A 22,343-nucleotide genomic window follows, 5' to 3' on the forward strand; every position below is an offset into this window, starting at 1 on the left:
TTTACTCCATTTTTTTTAAAGCATGAAATACGTAATATAATATTAGCAAGTCCAAACTAAATACAAATGTATTTAGTATTAATGTACTAATACATTAATGTATGTATGTAATTAATACAATAATTTATGTATTACATTATTACCTAGGAAATACATTATTTACCTAGGAAATTATTATCTCCTATATACATTATCACCTAGGAAAACTGAATTTCAAAACAACAATGAGCAATAAGAATTTCTAGTACTTATGGCCCAATTCTACTGGAGGAAGGCCAGTGTTCCACTGGCATAGCTAGAGGGGTGCAAATTGCTATGTTTTGCAGGGAGCCTCACTATGGCGTGCTTTAGCCCCCCTACCCCTCCCCTTTGAAGCCATTCCAGGTAGTGGGAGCGAGCGCCGCCGTTTTGCTCCCACTGCTCGGAATGGCTTCAAAGGGGAGAGGGAGAGGCCACTTGCACACTACAGTGAGGCTCCCTGTAAAACTTAGCAATTTGCACCCCTTCTAACTACGCCACTGGCTTGTTCCATCAGCGCTGGCTGCTGCAAAAGTGCCATAAAGCACTATGTGGCGGCAAAGGGAGCCGGCATGCCAACAGGAAGGCCAGAGCCTTCCTGCCTGCATCAGCAAAGCGACAGAGGCCCAATGGAGCAGGTAAGCTCTGAGCAGGGGGTGGAATGGTCCAATCCAATCCCGGGGTAGGATAGGGAGGGGGTTGAACAGGGCAGAGGGGGCTGGGTGGGCTGATCCAAATCCCCTTCCCAGGCCTTAACCACCTTCACGGATTAATGCAGATGGAGCAAACTGTGTTGCTGTCGCTGCCCAGAATGGCTCTGATGGTAAGTGAGAGGGGTTGCTGGCACAACAAGTTGCGGCACTTACAACGCTTACCATGTCACCCCCGTAGCTATGCTACTGAGCCCAACCCTGAGTGACGGATTTATTACAATGGCTAGTCTGGCCCTCACATGCCCTTGACCTTGCAAATGCAGATTGTGAGCCCACTATAGGGCTCACAGGGCAACCACTCTCTTGGCTCTGCTCCATTAGCACCTGGCTCCTTCCCCAGCCACTATTTCGTGACAAGCTCTAGTTGGTGGACCTCAGCATGAGAGCACAAAACAAAGCAGATCCTGGAAGCCTGAAGTCTGCTGCTGCCGAGATAAACCCAAATAATCCAGGGGATGGGAAGAACCCAGCAGAAATCCTGTGGAGAAGAGCTCAGAAATTAGGCACCCTTGCCTGCAGCAAAAAGTCACCGAACTCCGTTAGCCTGCTCTCAGGTTGCACAAATTCGATAGGTCCAAAACAGTAATTGGCAAATGGCCAGCGGCTGCCACCTCTGTGAGCTGCATTCTGGGGGAAGAATCCCCCTGGGATCCGGCATGGCCATTAGCACTGCCCTTTAAACTCGGCTGCTGTCAGACCTGCCAAAGATTTGGCAGGCTTTATAAAAAGAGATGTGCCTTGAGACCGTTTCTCTGTCTCCGCTTCTCGGCATAGTGGGACGTTTCAGGGTCGCCTTTTACAGGTACCCAGAAAAAAAGTGTGGGTTGCGTTAGTCCCCCCCAAAGCAACCACATGCTCTTGGCTGGACACGTACCCACCGTCCAAGGTTCCTTCCTGCAAGCCAGCTACAAAAGCTGGCTTTTGTCTTCTTTGTGGGTGACATTCGAGCTGCTCAACTGCTTCTCCAATACACTCCTGCTCAATCAGGTGGGGTGTGTTAGGTAGCAAATAGCCCTACCAGCCATCAGTGCTCATTTGAGCAAACATGTTCTAGTCATTAATGCCTGGTGTGAGGAAGCATCTTTACCTATCAGCTCTACAGAAACCTATGGAAAGGTTGTGACTCATCTCCAAAGAGGACGTTCAACACAGGGATCCATCCCTGGGGATTCAGCTTGGCTGCAAACACTACCCTCTAAATCAGTGGCCTTCAGGCCTGCCAAGGAGTTGGCAGGCTTGCTGGACAAAGACTGCCTAGCTAGGATCCAATGCAGGATTCCAGGAAGTCATTAATCAGTGTCTTTCTAGCCCCTCTCTGGCTTCTTTTTATGTCCCTCCCCCATACAAAACAGTATTTTTTTTTCTTTGCTAAACTGGGCCTTTTCTGATTCTTTTTGTTCAAAAGGATGGCTTCTTTGCCAACTCCTAACCCCTTCCTACACTTCACAGAGGCAAGTCATCTTCCTGTATTTTATCACCCCTATTCCCACACCAAAGATCTCAGCCAGAGTGCCCCCCCCTTTCCCTTCACCACTACACATTGCCAGAGGTTCCTATTCACCTGCTCTGTATCCAGTATGAATTTATTCTTCCACAGCCTGCCGTGTTTTGGAAGTGAGACGTCAGGGCTGTAACATCTTCTAAATCAGGGGTCTCTAAACTTTTTGGCCGAAGGGGCCGCATCAAATATCTGGCTCAGTGGAAAACATTAAATATAAAATGTAAATAAATGCATTAGAGATGGAACTTAGATGAATGAATAAATGAATGAATGGGCTCAAAGGTCCAGGACTTCTCCAAGCCTGCCGTGTTTTGGAAGTGAGACGTCAGGGCTGTAACATCTTCTAGATCAGGGGTCTCTAAACTTTTTGGCCGAAGGGGCCGCATCAAATATCTGGCTCAGTGGAAAACTTTAAATATAAAATGTAAATAAATGCATTAGAGATGGAACTTAGATGAATGAATAAATGAATGAATGGGCTCAAAGGTCCAGGACTTCTCCAAGCGCCAACACAGACCAAGAAATAAAGCACACACTTAAATGGACCCCCATTTCCCCACCCCACAATCACAACTCTGGTTGTGTTTGGTCAAGTGGTCCAAAGGCTCTCAGGGGATCAGAGGCTGGCTATGGGCCAGATAGAGGCTCGCCGTGGGCTGCATTTGGACCCGGGGTGGGGTTTGGAGACCCCTGTTCTAGATTAAAAGATCCCAGCAAAATCTCAAGTAGCAGATTGGCAGAAGGAGGCAATGCCTTTCTCAGTCTGGCCACTTCTGTTGCTCTTCCTGCTTCCTAAATTCAAAAAGAAAGAGGAGAATGGAATGGACCAAGAGAGTGTAGAGGAAAATGGTGGATAGAGTGTTGGGGATGCTCTAGCCCAGCATTCTCATCTTCACCTCATTTCCTCTTCTGCTCCATTTTTTTTTAATCGAGGGAGAAGAAGGAACCATCACTGCCACAGAGGAGACCGGCATGCTGGTAGGTGAGACGGGCTGGTAGGTGAGATGGGTAGGTGAGATTTCGAAGCCTGGTTCCAGGCACCAGGCAGTCCTGGGCCCATCCCGGGTACGTTTGCAAACTGATCACAACAGTTTTCCTTCAACAAACACAACACCCCTCAAAAATGGTTAATTTCACAATGGACCCCTGCCAGAAAGCTTGGCCCAAAAGCATGGCTGAGTTTGACCCAATTCACAAGCCATCTGCCTCCCCTATTCTCTGCCCCAATTGACCCATGGTCCAATCCAATCCAGCTTTCCAGCACTGATGCAGCCATGCCAACGGGGCACGTACAGCATCCTTCGGTGGGAAGGGCAGTTATGGAGGCCTCCATAACTTGTTCCCTTCCCTCGAGGCTGCATTGCAGCTGCGTTGGTGCTGGAAGGTTGGATAGAACTGGGCCCCCAGTGACTTACCCTGGATGTGGGTAAGAGAAGGTGGCAGAGGAAGACACCCTCTCCAGAGCATTCTCTTGCTGCTGGGGTTGCACTGGGGCTAGAAGCCCCAGCAGTCCCTATGGAGAAATGGCACCCTATGCACTTTTCCCAGTAGGGCCATTCCAGGGCCACCTTTTCTGAAACAATAGTGCAAACAGGAGCTCATTACCTCTATTCCTAACCAGCCCACTCAGTGCTTTTCTCTGAAACGAGTGGATCAAGATCTGTCTTGGCTCCAGATTTGCTGGCAAAGGGTTCCAAGGCTCATTTTTTCTTTAAGAAGCCGGCAGCCTGACAAAAGCTTCAGGCCTTGGTGTGATCCCAGCTGGGCTGGCAGGTTGCATGGCTTGGGGAGAAGAACTGAGCAGGAGAGAAACTGTTTTCTGCTGAGAGTGACAAACACCAGTTCCGCCACGTTTGGCCTGTGGCAGGAGGGAAGGGAAGCCATGAGAGAATGGGAGCTTGATTAAACTACCAGGTTTGACAATCATGCCTGCACACAAACCAAGGATTGGGTGAGACAAACAGTGTGTCATAACCCCTGTTTGTCCTGTCACAGTCCCCTGGCCACTGTATCTATGCACTGTATTCTAATGCTCTGTTGGGGAGTGGGAGAGACTCCCCAAAGTTGCATTCTGTCCCATCCCCACAAGGATGCTGTTCCTTAGCATCTACAGTGGGGGCCCCTTATCTGCGACTTCAGAATCCATGGATTTGAGCATCTACAAATGCTGAGCCCACCGTTGGAGGACCTCACTTCCAGTCACTTCCTGAACAGATCCCCCACAGATACCGGGGGTCCACTGTATATAACCCATGTCAGGAGTGCCAAGCTACCTTATCCAGAGGTGGGTCATTGGTACATCTAGGTTGGCATTGTCAACCATGTCCAGCAGCAACTCTCCGCTTAACCTTTCTGGAGATGTCAGGAACAGCATCTGGGATTTTCTGTTTACAGAGCAGTTGCTGTACCCTGGAGCTATAACCCTCTCCTGATATCTCAGCCATTCTGTCAACAGCTCTGCAAAGCAGCCCTGTCTTTTATTGCTGTTACACACACAGGGGCAGCATGACCCAAAATGCCACCTGATGGGTCTGCCACCTCTGTGCTTTAAAAAGCAACCAAGCCTAAACTCTTACCATGCTCCTTGTGAGCTGCTGTAAAACTCGGAAGTGTGGGACTTCTAGAACTGGAAATCCCGCATTTCCAGGTTTGACAGCAGCTTGGAAGGAGCTTGCATGGTAAGGAAGGGAATATTTGTTTCCTTCTGCCTCCGACGCATTCTCGGCATCACCTGGCAGGACAAAGTTCCAAACAACACAGTCCTGGAACAAGCTGGAATCCCTAGCATGTATGCACTGCTGAAACAGAGACGCCTGCGTTGGCTCGGTCATGTCGTGAGAATAGATGATGGCCGGATCCCAAAGGATCTCCTCTATAGAGAACTCGTGCAGGGAAAGCGCCCTACAGGTAGACCACAGCTGCAATACATCTGCAAGAGGGATCTGAAGGCCTTAGGAGTGGACCTCAACAAGTGGGAAACCCTGGCCTCTGAGCGGCCCGCTTGGAGGCAGGCTGTGCAGCATGGCCTTTCCCAGTTTGAAGAGACACTTGGCCAACAGTCTGAGGCTAAGAGGCAAAGAAGGAAGGCCCATAGCCAGGGAGACAGACCAGGGACAGACTGCACTTGCTCCCGGTGTGGAAGGGATTGTCACTCCCGAATCGGCCTTTTCAGCCACACTAGACGCTGTTCTAGAACCACCATTCAGAGCGCGATACCAGAGTCTTTCGAGACTGAAGGTTGCCAACATGATTTGTTTTGGGGCTGTATCAACCTTGAAAAGTTGGAGTGGAAACTCAATCAGTTTAACCATGCTGGTTTCAAAATATTATTTATTCACAGCATTTATATCCTACTTTTCTGTCTCAAAATGACAGCACCACAATACTGTATTTTGCATTCGCTGATTGTGATTTCATTTTGGTTTTAGTTAATATTGCCCTGAGCCCTGATTCTATGAGGAAGGGTGGGATATAAATCTGTATACTCAATTGATTGATAAATATATTAAGAATTTTAGAACTTGTGAACAACTGCTGCACGTTCTGCCAGTGTTGTTCTTCCTGCTGTTTGTGGCTCTGTGCATGTGTGTCTTTTTTTCCTAGTAATTTGTGGTTAGCCATCTTAAGTGCCATTCGCAAGGAGGAAGAGAGTATACCCAAGCTTTTAACAAGCAACAGGAATAAATCCAGAATCAGAGACCTTCTGTAGCAGCAGAGAAAATGCACTTTTATTTGGCTCTCATCGTCAAAGACGAAACCACAAGACACAGAATGACGGAGCTGGAGAGGTTCCAAAGCCCCACAAGTCCAACCCTCTTCCCAATGCTTTGGAAGGCACAGATGCACCAACCCTGATCAGCCATTACACAACCCAGACCACAGAGTGAGTATATTGCATAATGAAGCCAGCAGAACAAGTTGCTCTGGATGACTTAAGGAAGGGAGCTGCGCCATGATATTGCTGCAGGGTAAGGTGACCTGGAGGGATACTCCATTTCTCAGGTCCTAAAAGCATACCAAATCCTGAGCCACTTCCTGGGCCATGAAGATATCATGATAGATATCTTCATGATATCATGAAGATATCGCTAGACACACTAGCAATATCACTGGCGCAGGTCCAAGTTGCCACATAGTGGCTGCTGGTGTTAACTGTGAGGCAAGAGACAAATGTCCCCTTACCCCGAGGAGACCTCTAACAGCCAAAACACCCCTACGGGATGTAGCAGAGGCTGCATGGGTGCAACTGCATCGTGGGAGTTGGTAGGATTGGGTTATCTTACTTAACTCATTTTTGCCCAGCCTGCAGGTATACATATTTGATCCCTGTTGCATATATGCAACGTTGGACAAAAATGGCTTTTAAAAAACCATGACCAAGTGACTCTACAACCCTGCTCTTGGGCAATCTCTTGGGGGGGGGGGAATGCTCCTTGGAAATCCTGCCAGGTTGTGAGTGATACACGGTTGGTTTGAGGTTGATGATTTTCTGCCCTTCGATGACATTGCTTGGTAGTGACTAAGCAAGGAACTCTGGGAATGTGCCTGTCCCAGTTCCAAGCCGACCCAAGTTCCTGCGCGAAGCACTCCAAACCCGAGAAAGATGACAGAGGAAGAGGCAGGTGGCAGCTACTCATGTGCAACAGATGCGTTGGATACCAGCCTAACTCAAGCCACAGGAGCCAGTGCATGGCTGAGCGAGCATGTGGGAGTGAAATGTGCTACTGTGGAAAGCTGTCAGAGCCTGGTAACCTGGGAGGGATTTCTTGATACTGAGAGCGGGTTGCTCAGCAGAGCATGAGAGATTGGCAAGACGTATCACTGGCACTCAGCACTTTCAAAGATGCACAGAGAGACGTTGGATAACGACTGCCTTCCAGGAAGATTTTCAGCAAGAGGCTGGAGAGGCATCTGTTCAGAATGCTCCAGGCAAAGGCAGGGCCAACCCATCCTTGAGACTGGTAGGGGCATCTGCCTACGTCCACCACTCCTCCTCCTCATACATCCTGAATTCCAGAAGGAAGTGGGGGACAGAGCAGAACAGGAAGTGTGGAGGAATGGTTCTGACACTCTAGCACAGTACTTGACTCTCCTCCACACACTTCCTCTTTCATGTTGTTGGTAAGGGGAATCAGCATTTAATGTGCCACATCAGGCACTGGAAGATTTTGTGCCAGCCCTGGGTAGAGGGTATTTTGACAGAGCCAGACAGTCCATCCTGGAGTCTCTCCTACTTCCATATTTTGGTGCTGGCAACTCTCCTGAACAAAGGCGAACCTAGAAGCCCTGGTGCCTGGGGCAGTGATGTCATGAGGTCACATGACATCATGAGGTCACTTCCCGGTTTTCCCCAGAGGAGGAGATTCTAGTGGCTTCGAGCCCTCATTTCCTCTTCTCAGTGGCACCCCCTTCAAGTGGTGCCCCTTCAAGGGGGAGCCTCTACAGGAGAAGAAATGGGGGGCATGAAGCCACCGGCACCCCTCCTCCACACCTAGAAGAGATTGCCTTGCACTGCTTCTTCTGGAGGAGGGGGTGCTCACTGTAGAGGCTTCATGCCCCCCCATTCTGTCTCCTTTGGAGGCTCCCCCTTGAAGAAGCTCCACTTCAAAGGGGTGCCACTGAGCAGAAGGAATGGGGGCACGAGGCTGTTCCAGCAAGCGTCTCCTCCTCCGAGAGAATCATGTCACAAGGCAGTCATGCGCTCCCCTTGGCATAGTGCCGGGGGGGCAGATGCCCCTCAGGCTCCGCCCTTGTTATGCCTCTGCTCCTGACCTTTTGTGATCAAGTATGTTTTGACCAGTCTGAATACACAATCATCTTTCCCACATTTATCACTGACAAATGCATCAGCATTTCTTGCGCTGGCCAAGCTGGGGACAGAAGTCTTGAATAAACCACGTCCAATTTCCTATGGAGACGTTAAGCCAAAGCTAAGATCCAGGACATATTTTGCATACCTCTCCCTAATATTACACACTGCACGGGAAATGTACATTCCACTATCACCCCCTTCAGGGGTGACCCAAGGCTTTGCGCCACCCTAAGCAGGGTGGAGCCAGGATGTCCCCGTGCAAATTAGCAGTGTGACCCAAAAATGCTTGCAACATTCCAGGGTGGGTTTTGGGATATGCTGTCATCTGGTTTGGGGAGCCAGTTAAGGTCAGAAAGAGTGCGAGAGTCAGGTATTGCGCAGTGGTTTTCAATGAGTTAGGCATCCCTGACTTGGTAGTCAAACAGAGGCAAAGGAGATGCCCTTATTTCTTTTCTTAGGCAAACCACTTTGTGATGTGTTTTGTTGTTGTTATTGATAATGATGATGATGATGATGATTTGGTGGGCCGCTGTGAGATACAGGAAGCTGGACTAGATGGGCCTATGGCCTGATGCAGTGGGGCTGTTCTTATGTTCTTAAGCTGTATACAGTGGGCCCTCCTTATTCACAAGCTTGTGACCAAGGGATTTGAATAACCGCAAACACTGAGCCTGCAACTGGAGGGCCTCAGAGAACCTCCCAGTCATGCCTTCCAGTCATGTCCAGGAGGAGGCCAGGAGCAGTGTGCAACCCCCAAATAGGCGGGCATAGCCTCCAAGTAAATTATGGCACCGTGCCAGTTCTCCCCCCGATTCAATTATCCATGGAATTTGGTACCCACAGGGGGGTGGTCCTAGAACAGATCCCCTGCGGATACTGAGGGCCCACTGCATAAATATTATATGTTACCATGTCGCTCCAGACAGCTGCCTGGTTTACCTATATGGTGGCTCCATGTTTAATCTCTCCCCCTCCGCCTATTAGAACAGAAGAGAGGCTTCCAGCTCGCAGATGGCTATTCTCTTCAGCAGTTTAGCCCTGCAAACAGAGGCTATCAGGCTACAGAATGGCCTCCTCTGCTTGTAGCACATTATCTCAGAGTGGGTTTGACACAACTCAGAAAAAAGTTGCTCCTCCCACATCGCAAGAGAACAACAGCTGTATCCCCAGTTGCGGGGGGGGCAGGGATGTTGAGTCCTGTGAGTTGAATCAGAGTGATTGGGGCAACTGTTGGCAGGATGGACCAGTTTGGGCACTGGCTAAGGGTCTGCACCCATCACAGGACTCATTTGGTCAGGCTAACTCCTGAACCCTCAGTGGTAGTGGTGGCACCACATATATTATCACAGGGTGCCATAGGGATCTCTAGGAAAGGTGCTTTTCCCAGCTACCTGATGCCAGCACTGACTGCAATTGAAGTTGCACGTGCCCTGTGTGGCTTAGGGGTGGCAGCCCAGAATATAGGTCAGTTGAGGGCCCTCCAATCCCTTACTTGCCCTCTAGTGAGAACACTGTCTGTGCCAAATGCACTTCATTGCTCCAAGATCTAGCCCAGTAATAATCAGATTTGACTGGAGGCTGGACTGGTTTTTCAAGTTTGATACTTGATCGCACCAAGGGGGATGGACGCTGAAGGCCAGAACAGACAGAACCTCTTTCCAGAGCAAGTGGGACAATATCTGGGTCCATTTTGAGGTCTGGTTAAGGTTTTGGTGAGTGCATGGAGGCAGGTGACGTAGCTGGTCTAATGAGCACGGGTGCGTTTGAATCCTGCTGAATACTGAGTCAGACCATTTGTCCACCTAAGGGCACAATCCTAACCCACTTTCCAGCACTGACTTAAGGACAATGCAGCTCCGAGGCAAGGGAACAAACATTTCCTTACTTTGAGGAGGCCTCCAAGAGTCCCGCCCAACTGCAGGATGTGGCACATGTCCCATTGGCACAACTACGCCAGTGCTGGAAAGTGGGTTAGAATTTGGACCTAAGTTAGTAGTGTCCACCCTGACTGGCAGTAAACCTCTCAGAGTCTTTCCCAGTGCTGCCTGTTGACCCCAACGATCGAACCTGAGAACTTCTCAGGATGGGTTCTGTCACCCTCTGGCACCCAGGGTAGTGACTCTCCACATCACCCCATCCCAAGAAGTGCCTGACCCAGAATTAACTGTGTTGATGTGATGATGTCACTGTCAATTACTTCCGGATTATGGTGCTCAGAGCGGTTGCGAGCCCCTCTGAGTGGTCAACCACTATTTTTACAACTGCTCCGGATGCCCACGAAGGCTTTCGACCTGGTCAGCAGAGACACTCCTCTATGGAGAACTCGTGCAAGGAAAGCACCCTACAGGTAGACCACGGCTGTGATACAAGGACATCTGCAAGAGGGATCTGAAGGCCTTAGGAGTGGACCTCAACAGGTGGGAAACCCTGGCCTCTGAGCGGCCCGCTTGGAGGCAGGCTGTGCAGCATGGCCTTTCCCAGTCTGAAGAGACACTTGGCCAGCAGACTGAGGCAAAGAGGCAAAGAAGGAAGGCCCATAGCCAGGGAGACAGACCAGGGACAGACTGCACTTGCTCCCGGTGTGGAAGGGATTGTCACTCCCGAATCAGCCTTTTCAGCCACACTAGACGCTGTTCCAGAACCACCTTTCAGAGCGCGATACCATAGTCTTCCGAGACTGAAGGTTGCCAACTGCCGGATGCCCATGAGGGGAGTGCAGGAGAAGGTACTGCAGCGAGGAGGTGTCCTCGCGAAGGCGGTACTTTCTCCTGTACAACCCCCCACACTACGGACAGGGAGACATGATGGGCAGGCTCCGGCCCTGCCTTGGGATCTGCCATTGGGGGTGCGAATTGGCACCCTCTGAAAGTGTGGTGCCCAGGGCAATGCCCCCCCTGACCTCCTTAGCTATGCCTCTGTTTGACACTGAGCTGCAGCATCACTGCCCCTTTGTGAATTCTCCCTCCCCTCCACCATATATGAATAGATACTGAGATGGGAAGGAGAAATTGGATGTACGACCAGGAAAGCCGGTGAGAGGTTTGTCAGGGAGTTGAAGGCATAAGAGGTTTCACATCCGTATAGGCACAGAGGTTGCACACCTGTGCAACCAGGGCCAATCTTAGGAGTTGTGGAGCCCAGTTAGAAACAATTTTTGCAGGGCCCCAGGTTCACTGTGTGTGGTATGTCTGCTTAATCAGCTGTAATCTCTATCTCCAGATTTGATGGGTTTCAGCAACCCCCCTCTAACTGGCAGAGGCAACAGGATAAAGGAATTGTGCTTTATATGCAAGACGGACAACGGCGCCCTTATCACACTAGTTGCAACTCTCTTAAAAAACATGTCTCCAACTAGAAAGCAAAGAGATACAGTGGCATTCTAGCTTTGGGCCTCGAGTTCAAAGTGGGAACCCAGATGCATAACCTCCATGTTTTAACCCAGCTCCGAAAGGGAAACAGACTTGTGCAACCAGAGCTGGCCTTAGGAGCAGTGGGTCTCAACTAGAAACATTTCTGGCAGGGCCCCCAGGTTCACAGCCAAGATCTATAGAATTTGACAGATATCAATAAAATTTACGCTAGGCTATGGCTGCAATCCTATACACACTTCTCTGGGAGTAAGTCCCACTGAACTCAATGGGACTTACTTCTGAGTAGACATGCCAAGGCTTGCACTGTATATCTCTTTGGTTGAATGGAAAGCAATCCATATGCGCTCTTACAAAGTGCAAGGGAGTTCACGGACCAGACGGGTCTAAGCATATTGCAATATAGAATTGCACACAGGTGAGCCAACAAGTAAACAGACCAAATGTGTTTTGAAAAGTAAATAGTTATAAAACTGCTTGTTTTAATGACTGTGAAATGATTTAATTAAAAAAAAATGTTTTTATTTTTATTCTAACTTGGGGAGCCCTTAGGCACGAGGCCCAATTGGGAGCAATTGGTCCAATTAAAGCCGGCCCTGGTTGCAGCATAAGGCAAATACGCCCAGATGCCCAGAATAAATATGCCTGGATGCCCAAAACACATTGGGTGTGGAGGATAGTAAACTCAACTCTCGAGGAGGGGGTGCTGCCAAAAACCTTAAAGGTGGCGGTGGTCTGAAGAAACCCTTCCTAGACCCAATGGTCTTGGACAATTTCCAACCTGTGTCCAACCTCCCATTTTTGAGCAAGGTGATTGAGCGGGGGGTGGCACCTCAGCTCCAGGGAATTCTGGAGGAAGCGGATTATCGGGACCCCTTTCAGTCTGGGCCACGGGATGGAGAGGACCCTGGTCGCCTTGGTTGATGACCTGTGCCAGGGACTGGACAGGGGGAGTGCATCCCAGCAGGGGAGAGGCCTGCTGGACCTCTCAGCAGCCTCTGACACCATTGACCATGGTGTCCTTCTGGACCGGCTGATCGGGTTGGGGCTTGGAGGCACTGTCTTGCAGTGGTTCCGCTCCTTCGTTACAAACTGAACCCAGATGGTGGGACTGGGGAACACCTATATGTCTCCCTGGCCATTGACTTACGGGGTGTCTCAGATATCTTGCATCTTGTCCCCCATGTTGTTTAACATCAGCATGAAGTCACTGTGAGAGGTCATCCAGGGACTTGGAGTTCGGGGTTACCAATATGCAGATGACACCCAGTTCTATCTCTCTCCTCCACCATTTTCCAAGGGGCTGTTGAAGTTCTGGGGTGCTGTCCAGAAGCAGTTGGGGCCTGAATGAGGGCTAATAAATTGAAATTAAATCTGGATAAGACAGAGGTCCTCCTGATCAAGAAGACAGCTATGCAGGTATTAGACCCTGGATGGGGTAGCACTCCCTCTGATGGAGCAGGATTGCAGCCTGAGAATCCTCCTGGACTGCTCAGGTGGCATATGTGGCCTGGAAGGCTTTTGCCCAGCTTTGGCTGATGCGCCGACTGCAGCTGTACCTGAATCAGCCAGATCTGGCAACAGTGGTCCATGCCGTAGTGTCACCTTGGTTAGACTACTGCAATGCACTCTACGTGGGGCTACCCCTGAAAATGGTTTGGAAGTTGCAGTTCGTGCAGTGCAGCAGCTTGGTTGGTCACTGGGGCTCAGCATGTGAATCTGTCATGCCGTTGCTCTGGCGGCTATACTGGCTGCCCAGTCCTTTCCAAACCTGATTCAAGGAACTGGTGATGCCCTTTATTTATTTATACAGGTATTTATATAACGCCTTTCTTTGGTCCTCAGTCTTTAATCCAAGGCGGTTTACATAGGCAGGCAGGCTGTTCTACCCGGCCCCCCCAGTAGGGATTTTTACCATTGAATAGTTCTAGTCTTTCACAGAACTCCTCTTTCCAGCTGGATTCCTTCCTGTTCTGGTCTCTCTCTGGCCCTTCGCCTCCCACGCTCCACTTGACAGCAACTTCTCTCTGCCACCGAGGGTCAGCTCATCAGTATATCAGCGTGTCGTCAGTTCTTAGGTACTTCCTGTTTTGAACTGGCAGCCTCAGACCTTCAGGCGTACAAGGTGGCAGCTCTACCAACTGAGCCAGACCTCAACACCCTATATGGCATAGGACTGGGATACTTCAAGGCCTGCCTTCCCCCACATATTCCTGCGTGTCCCCTAAGGTCATCAGAGAGGGCCCTTCTCGGGATACTGCTGCCATCTGAAGCCAGGAAATTACAGCAAGGTGCCGGGCCTTCTCGATTGTAGCATCACACCTCTGGAACCAGCTACCAGGACATCTCAGAGCAGCTTCTTCAGTATATGGTTTCCAGCAGGGTTTGAAGACCCATCTATTTCAGCTGGCTTTTGAGGAGGGAGGTACTCCCTAGGGACCCCTTACTTTATTTTTATGCTGCTATAAATTTTATCTGCTATCTGCTCTTTTATTGTTGCAACTTTAAATTGTTTTTTATGGTTTTAATGGTTTTTTTAAATATTGTATTTTACTGTTTTAATATTGATGTATTTGTTTTGTTGTGCACTGTTTTGGGTATAAGAAAAACAGTATAAGAATTATTTAAAACAAACTTGTGTTTGTCCTGCCTCTGAAAACTCATGTAGGAGAGGGAGACATCCACTAAAACTGTTAGGAGAGGGTTAGAACAGACAAAGAAAATATCTCTTTTACCAGCGTGTAATAAGTCTGTGGAACTCCTTGCCACAGGACGTGATGATGGCATCTGGCCTGGATGCCTTTAAAAGGGGATTTAGACAGATTTCTGGAGGAAAAGTCCATCATAGGTGATAAGCTGTGATGGGTACGTGCAACCTCCTGGTTTTAGAAACAGGCTACTTCAGAAGGCCAGGTGCAAGGGAGTAGCAACAAGGCGCAGGTCTCTTGTGGTCTTGTGTGTTCCCCGAGCCATCTTGGTGGGCCACTATGAGATACAGGAAGCTGGACAAGATGGGCTTTTGGCCTGATCCAGCAGGGCTATTCTCATGTTGAGAGCCAGGGTGGTGTAGTGGTTTGGGAGGTGGACTCAGATCTGGAAGATCCAGGTTCAAATCCCCCCTCAGCCACGAAGTTTCCTGGGTGACCTTGGGCCAGTCACTTTCTCTCAGCCTCACCTACCTCCCAGGGTTGTTGTGAGGAAAAAAGGAGGGGAGCAGTTGTGTACACCGCCCTGAGCTCTTTGGAGGAAGAGCGGTATAAAAATGTGATAAATACATAATGTTCGTATAAGACAGAGGTGCACAAGCATGCATCAGATGTGCAGCCACAAGGGATGCTTAGCTGCAGGTATGTGCTGGAATCACTGTTCCTTTGAGCGCATTCAGAGCACATGGACCCTGAAATATCAACAGAGCAGGCCACGCCAAAGGTCTGTTGCTTCCTTTCTTCCAACAGCTGGAAGCCAAATGCTTCTGGGAAACGCACAAATTGGGCATGACGGTGTTCAGTTGTTTGTCCCCATCATCCAGAGGTTTACTACTGCCTGTGGAACGGGAAGTTCTATGTAAATATCATGGTTAATGACACCTGCTGAGAGAGCCATTAATCTGCCTGATCCTTCGGAAGCCCTGTAAGCCACTGACAACCGCATCTTGTGGCAGTGAATTTCACAGGCTAATTAGGCACCATGTCAAGAAGGACTCTGTGTCAGTCCTAAGTCTACTGAGAATCAGACTTCACTGGTTAAACCCAAATTCTAGAATTGTAGAGAGGAAGGAGCAAAAATGTAATTCTCACCACATCCGCTCATAATTTTCTAAACCTCTGTTATGCCTGCCCCGCCATTTGTCATCTTTTTTTCCCTCAATGAGCAGCCCAGTTCTATCCTCGCTGGTGCCCAAGGCCACAGCAGCACCAAAATGGTGACTGGTGTACCCTATGGGCATCAAGCTAGTGCCCGGATTATCAACAGGGTAAGGGAGCATTTGCTTCCTTACCCTGGATAATGCTGCCACACTGCCAATGAGCCTCCTTGGATCTGTGCCCGCTGTTGAGGAGGCCTGTGTTGGGTTGCCCAGGCAGGGAGGGACCATAGGATCCGGCAGTAGAGCCTGCCGGCCGTCTCTGCCCCCCCTCCCTGGCCCGATCCTTCCCCCCCAGTCCCACCTTCCCCACATCCTCTCCATGCCCCCTGAAGCCGCACCGCCACCTGGCTTACTGCCAGCAGCCGCATGGAGTCTTCTTCCTGGTGCTGAGGCCCAGCGCTGGTGCTCGTTAGTGCCACCAACATGCTTCATGGCACATTTGTGACACCCAGTGCCAGCGCTGGAGCTAAGTACCGGCGCTCAGCCCTCATAGGATTGGGCCCTAAGGCTGCAAACCTATTACACTTTCCTGGGAGTTACGTCCATTGAACTCAGTGGGGTTCACTTCTGAGTAGACATGCCTAGGCCTGCACTTTAGAACACCCCAAGGATTTCGTCTTTCCGCTCCAACCCCTGCTCCATAAAAAGTGACACACATACACAGAATTGTTTAGGTAAGCAAATGTATTTTTTATGGCAGGGAAGCATCATTGTTTTATTGTCCCCCTCCCTCTAGCATCCTTTAAAAACAAGAAATGAGACATCTCTCTCCAAGGGAGGGTATCCAACAACATGCCCGCAACCCAAATCAGCATGCCAACATGAGGAACGGCAGAATGTGTGTGGGAGGTTGGCAAGGGGGGGGGAGAGCATAAACCTCATCTTGCAGCCTGGGGAAGAGCAGAGGGAACAGTGCCAAGCGAGGCCTCTGAACCAGACAGAAGAAGCAAAGCCAGATCTTGCCCCTGACGGACACCTGCTTCTCTCTCACAGCCCTGGAGCCGTGCCCAGCACACCTCCCTTTCGACATTCCAGCCCTTCCCCTCCAACATGCCCACACAGCCTGGGACGACTCCCTTGGCAGCGTGCACCGCCAAAACAGAGACATGCGAGGGGAAGAGGCGGGCGAGATCAGGGAGCAGCTGAGGACCTTAGCCTCTGTGTGCCACCCGCTGGCTGGGAAATGATGGCCTGAGCCAGGTTGGTGGTCAGGCGGAGACAACCTCGCGAGCAGACAAGACGGCCTGGAGTGCGTCAGAAACATCACGCAAACCGTGCACAGCCTCATGCTTCCCAACCACTCACATGTTCGCCAAGAGTGACATCCCCTGCTGTCACATGGATTTGCACCCACTCACAGCCAGCCATCCCTCCACTTCCCCCCATATCTCTATCGGCTCAAAATCACACACACACAAGAGCTCTTTTTCCCCCCAGATCAACCTGCATCTCTGCTCTCTGCAGCAAATGCTTCCAGAGAGATGCTTCCATGCTCAGGGTTCCATGCTGTGTGCTGGGGCTCCCTTGAGAACTGAAGTTAGCATGAGGAGGTGCGCGGAGTGTGAATTTGGGTTTGACGGACCCGCATTCAAATTTTTTGCTTAGCCATGGAACTTGCTGGGTGACCTTGGGCCAATCATTTTCAGCCTAACCTACCTCACAGGGTTGTTGTTAGGCTAACAGCCCAATCCGATTCTTTTCCCCCTCTGTCACCTATGCAGTAGCGCCAAAATGACTGCAACTGTATCCTGCAGGGGGGGGCAGTTGTAGAGGTCTCTTCTGGGTAAAGGAACAGTAGTTCCCTCCCTGGCGCACAGCGGAGGGGGGGGTGTCTACAACAAACTGTGCTGGCTAAACACCTGGCACAGGTCCACATGGACCTACATGCAGGATCGGGTCCAGGAAAGAGGTTAGGATTCACTGGCCGCTGCTGCCACTGAAGCCCCCCCTTTCCTTAATCCACCCCTGCCACTGTTGTCATCCTGTGCCACCCTCCACACCTCCCTGAGCCCATTCCATCCTCCCGCCACTCCCTTCCACCTCCCCTGACATCTTACTTGGATTGGCGGATGGCTCCTGATCTACTGGCAAGGGCAGGAAGGCTCTGGCCTTCCTGCCAGTGTCCCCCATGGCACACTGAGTGGCACAGCACCTCTTACAACTGGTGCCAACTGTTTTATGGCAGTCAGCACCAACCAGCAGAAAAGGCTCTGCAACAACAGCCGGTGCAGGTAGGACTGGGCAGTAAATGGGATCACCCGTGTTTTCTGCCCTTGGAGGAAAATGCCTGAGGTGACATGTCACATTTCCACCCCACCTTACCTGCAGATGCTGTCCCTTCTCTTCCTCCCACTCCCTGAAGGAACAAAGAAAGGGGGGGAACAGAGAAGACGTGGAAGTGTGGGGGAGAGGAAATTGGCAGGCTAGAGCATCTCTGGCTCTCCTCTCCTTCACACTTCCTCTTCCACGCCGTTCCCTCTTCCTTTTCAAATCCAGGCAGCAAGAAAGGAAGAATAGTAGAGGACCCTGGTGGATGGAGGTGAGGACCTCTCCTCCACTCTGCCACCAGACCCTGGTGGATGGAGGTGAGGACCTCTCCTCCACTCTGCCACCAGACCCTGGTGGATGGAGGTGAGGACCTCTCCTCCACTCTGCCACCAGACCCTGGTGGATGGAGGTGAGGACCTCTTCTCCACTCTGCCACCAGAGGCAGCCACATTTCACCCTCCCCCCCCCCCCAGAAAAATAAAAATATAAAGAAAAACTGCATGAGAAAATGGGGGGGGGGGACTTGAACATACGCAGTCTCCATCTCCCTGCACCTGTCTTCCTCCTCTTCCCCTCCTTATTGTTCATGCTACCTGCTGTTGAAGCCAGACCAGCTCTGTGCTGCAGGCCCTGGGCCAAAGTCCTTCACTGGGACTTCCTTTCCCTTCATGGTGCACTGGGTGCTATTGTCATCACCAGTAGTGAGAGTTGGTCCAGTTGGGTGTGATGGAGGAGCAGGGCAGTTTGCCAACTGGGGTTAAATAGCTACCCACTCCAGGAGTGTGGCAAGCAACTCAGCTGCTGTAATGCCTTCAGAAATTAGAGGTGAGCAACACAAAACTGCGCATCTACCAAGATGCTCAGATCCACTCAATACGGGGAGAGAACAGGATTATACATCTGTGCCACAGACCTTGTGGGCTGCACTGTCCACATCACACAGATGCATTTTTATCTTAGAGCACCAAAGTTCATATGTCACAGACCTTCAGAAACAAGCAGTGGAGGAGGTGAAATGAAAAGACACTGATTTAGAAGAGAAAGCACATTGACAGTGCGCATGGTTTGAAGGTGGAAAGTCCCAGGTTCAGCCCCTGGCATCCCTAGTGAAAAGGTCAAATCAGGTAGCTGGTGAGGGGAAAGGCTTCTGCCTGAGACCCTGGAGAAATATCAGCTGAGTCACAAAAGGCACTGGGTGACTGAACAGAGATTTGAATCTGATATCTGTTGCCCACACCTGACACTTAGGCGCATGGTGTTTCAGACCACATGACATGAGAGCACTTGCATTCCTGGTCAAACCCACTGGTTCCACATCCTGTGTGGCTATTGGTATGAACAATTAGATGAGTGACATTCTAGTTAGCCTAGCACGGGGTCTCCAAACCCTGGCCCGGGGGCCAGATGCGGCCCGCAGCAAGCCTCTATCCGGCCCGTGGCCAACCACTTGTCCCCTGAATGTCTCTGGCCCACTCAAGTGACCAGAACTGTGCTCTGATTGTGTCTGGAGGGTGTTCTGAGGGCCAGAGAGGTTGAACGAATGAGCCCATTCATTCATTTATTCACTCATCCAAGTTCCATCTCTAATTTATTTATTTAAATTTTATATTTAAATTTTTTTTCCAGCCCTCAAAACCATGCCAGATATTTGATGCGGCCCTCTGGCCAAAAAGTTTGAACCCTGATCTAGCCCATTCATGAGGTCAACTGAGGGCCCAATCCTATCAGCTTTCTAGTATTGATGCAGCCAAGCCAACTGCCTGCACTGCATCCTGCTGTGAGGGGTTGTTACCTTACCTTGGGGCTGCTGCTCAGTACTGGAAAGTTTATTTATTTTATACATTTGTGTCCCCAGCTGCTCCCCTCCTTTTGTCCTCACAACCCTGTGAGTAGGTGAGGTTGAGAGAAAGTGACTGGCCCAAGGTCACCCAGGAAGCTTTGCGGCTGAGGGGAGATTCGAACCTGGATCTCCCAAACCACGACACCCCCCTGGATTTGGCACTGAAACAGTTGCCTCAGGCAGAAGATTGATTAGGGTGACTTCTGGTTGTTGAGGAATCCATCCATCCAAACACACACGGATGCACACAGACACACACCTTTGTTCTTGGCGCACCCAGACCTCAAAGAGTGACCCCCACTAACACTCCTGTCTACATTCCCACACTGGATTCCATTCATTTCAATATTCAAATATGTCTCTGCACGTTCTGGCTCCTCCATTATGAAACGTATGTTAGTACACAGATTCCATGCGCACTTGAATCCCCTGCAGCCAAAGGAATGCACACACACCCATTCAGAACCTTGCGCACACACCCATGCCTCTCACTCCTCCGTCACGTGCACACATGCCGCCCTGCATGTGCTCATGTAAACCTCCGGAGCGACAGCTGTTCGCACTTTCACACCCACCCACCATCACCGGCTTTCAGGGACATGCCATACATACAGGATCATGTTCTCATACAGGCACTGCCACTCTGAGCTGTGCGCAGTGCTCCTTATGGTTACGGGGTATTTATAAAGGTACATATGGTATTTGTAAGACACATGCAAGTCAGCATGTACCCAAAGAGCGTTCACAGGCACACTTGCACACGAGGACAAGCTCCCCCATGCACAAAATCTAAATGCTAGAATTATGATCTAGAAAGACATTTTTAAGCTATTCAAGTAGATCTATTTTTTTTATGCTATATATTGCAATAAGCAGGCTTGAACTGTTGAAATGAGGCAGGGTGAAGATTCTTATAAACAAACGCAGATCCGCTCCTAGTTACTAGATACGCACCTTCACACAAGCACAAAATACCTGTGTCCATCAACAATTCCCTGCGCGAAAACCTGTGTTCTAAGAGGCATGCCCGCAAATGTTTTTACACACAAATAAAGGGATGGCCAGACAGTTCTATGGCAGCTTGTCACAGGTCACTAACTGGGCACCAAGGAGCCTACGCGCATTCTTTTTATCTCCATGACACGCACTTTGCCTCTGTGCAGAGAGATGTACTCATGCTCTCTCAGTCACCTTGTCAGCAGCCACAGACATGTGCATGCCCACAATGACATGAAAAGGCACATGGACCAGAACGTTCATGGTGTGCGCACAAAAATCTTGAAAACAAGAACTGCATGCACCCAGGAATGAATCTGCACAGTCGTCCCTGCGCAGACATAAGTGTCCCGGTCTGCTCAAAGACATCAACAGCCTCTGCACACTCCATCCTCAGCTCTTTCTCTCTCTCTGCTGAGCCCTGTGCTTGTGACATGTTCTGTGCTTCCTTTGCAGAACCCAGGATAAGTTCCTGGCATTCTGCACTTCTGGTTCCCCTCCTCCCCTTCACAGGAACTGCAGGATAGAGAGGAAGGTCATTCCCTTGTGGTCAATGGAATTCAGCCTGACCAGTCTGCTCACAGTCATGAAACAGATTCCAAAGACAGGACAATAATGGTCGACAGAACCTGTGCCGGCCCATCCCAATTTCTTTCTGGCTGTCCTACAATAGACGTTTGAGGAGTCCTGCGTTGCAGCAGAGTCTTTACTCCTACAGCGCCCCCCCCCCAAAGCAAACCCATCCACACTCTCCCAAGAAAAGGTTTCTGCGGATGAGAAAAAACACCTGACCCTGCTGGTCATCCACACTGGGGAGGGGGAGCACCCTAGGGCATCCCAGCCATCTCAAAACATTGCAAACCAGGCCTTGGCTTTTAAAAGACCATGAAGTTAGCACAGTGTCTGGAGACCAAAGAGGAGGACAGGCCCTCAGGTGAGATAAAGGGACATGCTCAAGGCGCTCTCAGGTTGCAATCGATCCATACTTATCTGGGAGTAAGTCCCGTTGATTATAATGGGACTTCCTTCTGAGTAAGCATACATAGGATTGGGCTCTCAGGCAGCCCTTGTCATAGAAGCAGGATCAGAACCGAAGACGATAAAGGGACTTGCCCAATTGGGGCAGCCCTGGTCAGAGCAGCAGGTTCAGAACCGAAGAGGATAAAGCAGCAATTTTATCATCTCAGGGCACACTGACAAGGCACTAAAATTGTCAAGGCGCACCACCAGGTTTTTGACAACTGACAAGGCACACCATGCTACCAGTGAGGGGCTGACATCCCCCATTGGCCCTACTAAAAAATGCCCGTCCTCCAAATTCCTGTGGCCCACCCTTGGACCACTCGCGGCACACCAGTGTGCCACGGCACAGTGGTCGAAAACGGCTGGGACAGAGGGACGTGCCCAGGGCGATTGGGGCAGCGCTGGGCAGAGAAGAGAGAAGCAGGGTCTCTCTCGCCAACCCCTGCCCACCATCCCCGAAGCCGGACTGTGCGCTCCTCGGGGCAGAGAGCCCTGCAGCGCATCGCCCTACCTGCTGGCGCCGCAGGAGACCCCGGACCTCTGGGAAGTTAACGTGGTGGCGGTGGGTGGCGGTGGCCGGGCGAGGAGGAGCGCTGGGCGGCGGGCGGCTGCAGAACTTGGCTGCGGAGGGGAGGGAGGGAGGGAGGAGGCTGGCCGGCTAGATCCTGCGGCTGCTTCCCAGGCCGAGAGGCATCAATGCGGGAGGCGCAGCGCCTCTGCTCCTGCTGCTCGCCGGCTGCTCCTCTGCCCGCGGCTGGCTCAGGAAGGCTGCGCAGCAGCGGAGGAGGAGGCAGGAGCCGAGCGGCAGCCGGGCGACGCGCAGCCAATGGCAACCCGGGCCCCGCCGGCACCTGCCCGGCGCACCACCCCAGGGGCCCCCTGGCGGCGGGCACTGGGCAAGCCGCCCAGGCTGCCCTCACCTGGGAGCAAGCCCCGCTG

The 22,343-nt window shown here is 50.8% G+C and overlaps 1 protein-coding gene across 1 annotated transcript in view; it reads right to left on the reverse strand.

The window, feature by feature from the left end:
- PHYHIP (phytanoyl-CoA 2-hydroxylase interacting protein) overlaps positions 1-21,995 on the reverse strand; it is a 55,110-nt gene extending 33,115 nt beyond the window's left edge. The window contains exon 1 of the mRNA XM_066639593.1: positions 21,916-21,995. The gene's annotated coding sequence lies outside the window, so the exon portion shown is untranslated. The remainder of the gene's footprint in view (positions 1-21,915) is intronic.
- Between the last annotated feature and the right edge of the window lie 348 nt (positions 21,996-22,343).

The sequence above is a fragment of the Tiliqua scincoides genome, chromosome 11 (assembly GCF_035046505.1).
Source record: "Tiliqua scincoides isolate rTilSci1 chromosome 11, rTilSci1.hap2, whole genome shotgun sequence".
Classification (NCBI taxonomy): domain Eukaryota; kingdom Metazoa; phylum Chordata; class Lepidosauria; order Squamata; family Scincidae; genus Tiliqua; species Tiliqua scincoides.